The sequence below is a fragment of the Scomber japonicus genome, chromosome 17 (assembly GCF_027409825.1).
Source record: "Scomber japonicus isolate fScoJap1 chromosome 17, fScoJap1.pri, whole genome shotgun sequence".
NCBI lineage: Eukaryota > Metazoa > Chordata > Actinopteri > Scombriformes > Scombridae > Scomber > Scomber japonicus.
In genome coordinates, this window is record NC_070594.1 from 19,266,579 (window position 1) to 19,272,578 (window position 6,000).

Sequence of the window (6,000 nt, forward strand, 5' to 3'; positions counted from 1 at the left end):
AAAATATTAAAGACCCCCTTCAGACTTTTTGAATGACATAGAAATACTTTTCTTCAAATGGAAATGTGTGTATATGTCTTTTCCAGAAGGAAGTTTGTTTTTAATTTGTTACAAATTCTTAAAATTACACTTTCTCCTTCTCCATCACTGAAAAATCTAGTTTCTATGAATATTGCAAATATTTTTCATTCAGATGTTTAACTGCAAGGTGAAATATGTCTCCTATACTTCACTGGCCATAAATCCAGTTTATGAGCACTTGTCCAATTTGAGTGAGAGTGGCTTCCCAACTAATGGTGATGGCACAAAATCCTGCAAAACTCTCCCTTAAATCAGTATATAATATAATATTATTTGTGCCACTGCTTACATCACTGACACATCACTGAGTCTGTTTTTTCTTTCTTCTTTCTGTTAGAAAAGAACATTTTGAAGTTGTGTCATAGTTTCTCTTTACACTCAGGCCTCAGACAGCAAAGGTCACTAGACATAACCCAGGTACATTTCAATGAGTTGGCTCTTAAGGACATTATTATTTCTTAAGTGTAAACATGGAAACGGTATTGTCCTATCCAGGCAGATGTTCAAGGGTCATAAGCAGCAGTCTGATAAGCTGATAAGATGCAGTGTGTGCAATTACATGCTTCTGTTGATGAGTGTCCTTAATTTGAATTCAACAAGTGGGTATTCTTTAGCACTGATGGTCCCAGTGGGTGTTGAATGCTTCAGCTTGGCAGTGTTGGTGCCGTGCAATAGTTTATTTACATATTGAGGAACACAATGTGTCAGAGATCTTGTTAACATTTACAGTAAACCCATATGTCCCATCCTGCACTACTAGCATACTGGTGACTTTCCTCCCGGCGTCATACAGTCACATCATCTCCTCCACTGGTGTGAAATCTAGATCTAGACACACCTCAACATGTAAACTCACGCACACTTGCACGCATTTACACACACGCCAAGGTCTCTACATGGAAGAATCCCACCCCTCCCCTCCAAAAAAAAAGACAGACTCAGGACCCAAACTCAGAAACCCACAAGTCGGTGCGGTGCAGTTGGACGCTCTGACAAATCTATTTGGGGCAAATTGTCAGTGAGAAACTTCCGCTCGAACTGCCTTGGACAAAACTGGCTGTTGGGGAGAGCAAATCCCGCTGCATGAGGGTGGGGGACAATGGGGGGCGAATGTGTTGATGTGCGGCCGGTGGCTGGGGAAGGACAATGGACGGATTAGTCAGTCCCCTGGCTGACTGATTTGAGATGGCTCCTCTCAGCCTCTCACCGTGGGGAGTCCTATTGTCCCGCTTCTGATTCCCACTTCTCACAAACTCCAAACAAAAGTCAATCTCTTTCTCAAGGGGGGGAAAAATATCGACCCGTGTTTCAGCTGGGGAAAGTGACTCAAAAACTTATTTGCAAGAGATGGCTGACTCTCTAACTCCCCTTCCACTCTTTATGTCTTTTTTCTCCCCTCTGCCTTCATCCTCTTCATTTGCAGTCTTTATTGCCCGGTGGTGGTGTTGGATGGTGGGATGTTGAATGATCCTATTTTTCAGACTTGAGTGGGGCTGGGGCACCTGTTGGAGGCTTAGAGGCAGCTTTGCGGCCGGGGTCATTAATATTAAAATATACAGAGATGCCATCACAGGCTGGTCTGAAATCGGTCTGATGTCGCCCCTGGGTTCCCTCTCTGGATGGACCTCTGCTTTCAGTCACTCGTGAAGAGCCTTCTTTTCTTTTTTTCTGTCTTCTCTTTCTCTTTTTTCCCTCCCTGAAAAGACTCGTTAACAAATTATGACAGCTGAGTAGAGGGGCTTAGTCTGTTCACACTGCAAAGACAAACATGTGAGAGCCAAAGAGCCCGCAATGTGATCAGTGTATCTACAGTTCATTTAATATTCTGCCTGTGGTGTGTGAAAGTGTCAGGATTTGCTAAGAGTTGAAAAAAAAACAGGTCTCAGTGAAAAAACAACAATTTGGGTGAAAAGCCACAAATACCAGTTTCAGTTGCTTTTCATTACGCCTCTCATTTCCATTTTCACCAATGCTAATAACAATAATATTGTACAACAAGATTCATATGACAACTTAGATAATGAAGAGTTAATATTGAGTGGAGTTAACACAGGTACTTTCTTACATTCATTCACTTTATATTTAGTTCTAATATACATAATACAGCATACACAACAGAGAATAGGAAAGGCTACAACAACTAGTCCATAAAAGTACCATTAAACTATTTTTAAAAAACCCTATAATTACAGTTGTAATGTTATTTTAATTTGACTTTTTTTTTAATTTACACATTTATTTGTCTTCATGTCAATTATAATACATTATATACACATGTTAAAGTTCAGTAGCACTTTGCATTCTTTCTTTGGGTATTTGCAAAAACATCAGTCTGACATTAAAGCTTTGAAACTGAATATAAGACATATTAATATCTTATATTTCTTCAACACAATTTATTGATGAGCCAGTGGTTCTTTATAATTAATTGATTTTTGGTTGTCAGCTTCATTAACTTCATTCGTAATTAAAGTTTGTTGGCACTGTAATATTAAGAACTGATGAGTCATGTTTCTGAATACCCACTTATCATATTTACATATCAAATGAAAATTATTCATTTATTCAGTTGTGACAATAAAATTAATGCTAATAAATCAAAATCTTTCATTGAAAAAAAAAATCAAAAAACTTTGAATATGCAAATACTTTTCATTTTATAAATGATACTCCTGGATGTTTCCTACTTCAATGAATCTCAGTGTATTTGCACCTGTGGCTTCAAGTTTCCATGTCACATTTATACAGCTGGCCTTTAAACTATTTGTGATGTCACAAATCATGCTGATAAGTATGCATATTGAAATAAGCTCAGGGACTCTTGCCACTTTCAGAAGATGAATGTGAAAACAGCCTTTAAGTGTCAACTATATATCATTCTGCACAGTCAGGGGCATCATGCAGTCCATATGTTTAAGGGGGCACAGTTTCATATGCTCACACCATACCTAAATGTTCCTGTAATTATCTGCTTTGGCTTCTGGTGTTTATGATCGGACTGCCCTGTTATCAGTTTATATCTAAAACTATAACTGAACATCACTTATTAATCCTATATTGCATTTAAAAGCAATAATATACATTCAAATGTTTGCAAAAGAGATTTAAACTCTATGTCAGCTGGTGGTATTTATGGAATGGAATTAGCCATTTCTAAATTAGCCATTTCTAAATCTCAGTTATTTGAGGGGTGTGCCCCCTCTGTGCATAGAGAAGGTCAAAAATCCAAATGAAATAGAAAACCTTGTCTTTGCATTACGGGGGGCTTTAACAGTTAATGGCATCCGTACACACACACACACACACACACACACACACACACACACACACACACACACACACACACACACACACACACACTGTATAAATGACTGTTTCTAAAAAGCAGCAGTGTGAACAGTCGTTTCGGCCGTCAGACAGATTAACCACAGAATGGCCGTCACCAGCTCCTTCCACAGTAGCAGTTCACCTGGAGTCACTCTGACAGTCATCCCGCTGCACTCAGCTCAGCCTCTGTTTATCCAGCACTGTTCAGCAGTCAGTCTTGCTTCTGCCCTGCTTCCCCTGATGTTTTCCTGCTGGCTCCACAGGTCAGGTTCAACGGTCACGGTCTGAGGTCACAGTTTCCACTCGTCATTAACCCCCAGAGACCCTGCAGCACAGGAGCTGTCATCAGGAGCCTCACACTCACCTCACGGGTCTTAATACACGCCCAGACGCCCAGACACCCAGACACACATGACACTGGTGATTCATTGATAGAACCAGGGCATGTGACCTTTCCTATTTACACTGGGGTATAACTTGTGAGATGCAGCTCTTTGGAGAGTGTATGAGTGTGTATCAGATGACATGCTGAGAATATTGATGAGCAGGCAGCATTTGTGGGCGAGTGTATAATTTTATACTTTACTTTAGGTTATGCTTTTGATCAATTGGAATGGCCACATGTTTATTGTGCCTTGCACTAAATTATTCTAATGTTTTCATTTTGGTTAAACAAAAAAAAATTGCTGTTACTTTGCTATAAGATAATGAATTGACAGGTTAGTTTTCATTTAATGTGAAGGTGAAGGTGCATACATGCAAATTCATTTTTATGTGAAATGGAAACCTGCTACACTTTTGTATTCCGGTAAGTACAAAAGCTGTTATAAACATGGGTACATGATTAAAAACAAAACAAAGCGTTTATCAAGAGAACATCGGTCTGACAAATATATGAGCACTATATAAACACAGGTTGCAATTACATACATCAGAAATTATGGATCAACTTCTGGCTCTGTAGTTACACGTGTAACCAAATCATTGAATAAACAAATACTGTGTCCCAATTCCATACATTCAAAATCTAAGATGCACTCTTCTCCCACAATGCTTTAGCATAAAGGAAATGGAAGAGCTAATCAGAACTGCAAAAACGTTCAAATGAAATGTGGATGACAGTAAACAGCTTTGTGAACACTCCAGAAAATAAAAATCCACCATTAAATAGTTGAAATGTCTCTTTGTTAAGTATAGTTGGCAGTGACATCCCAATTAACGGTTTGATTGACATGCACTGGTGCACTTTTTGTATCATTTTCTGGTCACTATAAAATGATTAAGTTGATATGTTTTGTGTACAAACTGCAACAATATGTAACAGTATGTAAAATGATCAAATGAATGATTCAGTGAGATGCTTGTCATGACCCGGTTCACTGGTCATGACTCATGGAGACACTTGTTATTAGTAACACCCGTGCTTCTCCTACAATGGTAAGTCAAAATGTCTGCAGTGAGAGGTCTGCTTCATACATTCAAATTGGTATATGTGTATAATGTTATCTAATTTGTTAAAGGTGTAATGAGCCAGCCAGATGTTGCTCCACACATTCCCACATGTGCAGCTGCAACCTGTATGTTTAGCATTCATTTGACTGTGTTCCTCTATAGTGGCTTTAATAAAGTACTTTTAGACATGGAAAATAAATTAAAAGTTGAAATCACTGCACTTTTCTTTTCTTTGCAACAACTTTCAACAGTTCATTGGTGCCGTCCATTCACAGAAAAAGCTCCCAGGATGTTTCAAATATATTCCCACACTTGTAATGCATGCACCCTTACACAGTTCATATTTAACAACTGAATATAAAAATGACAAAACAAAACATGTCTCCGGGTTTAAGAAGTGAAATGCTCACAGCAGTGTACTTTTTTTTAACCTTTTGAAAGATAAAGATGAGGAGTGATGAAAGCAGCTGGGAGACATGGGGTTCTTTAGAAACACTCAATGAGGGCAAACTTATTTTTATCCTCATATTCACCACATTTTCTCATTCGTCCACCCCACCACCCAGCAGCTTGGTGCTTTCCCATCCTCAAATTCCCTCAAAGTTTCAGATGCTCACAATTCCACAATGCCCAGATGCTGTCCTTTGGCCCTTTACCCCCCTCAACCCAGAGCTATCATTCATAACCTTTCTGTGGAGCTGGTAGTGAAAGAGGTGGGATAAGGGAGAAAGAGGGGGAGCGGAGAGCAACACGGCAGCTTATTTAGAAGACTTCCTTTATTGGAACATGTGCAAGCAGTTCACTCACAAAGGACTTAAATAGGATATTTTCTGTTCCCTATAGTTGCTTTCCCCTTTTAAGTGCTGAGGCAAAAAAAGTAAGTTTACAACTCCCTCCTCAATGGGGGCTCTTCACTCTCAGGTTGCGGGGACCTGAGTGACCTAGGAAAGTTAATTAGGAGGCGAACAAAGAGCGAGCTGGAGCAGAATGCCTCGCCTCTCCTCCAGCCAAAGATGTCATCCATTAATTAGGAAAATCTTTAAGGTGGCCTCATTGAATTTACAGAAAGCCCTGTGGTTGGCGGGCAACAGTTTTTTGATCAAGCCCTGACTCAAACAATGCCTTTCTGGGGGTTAAAAA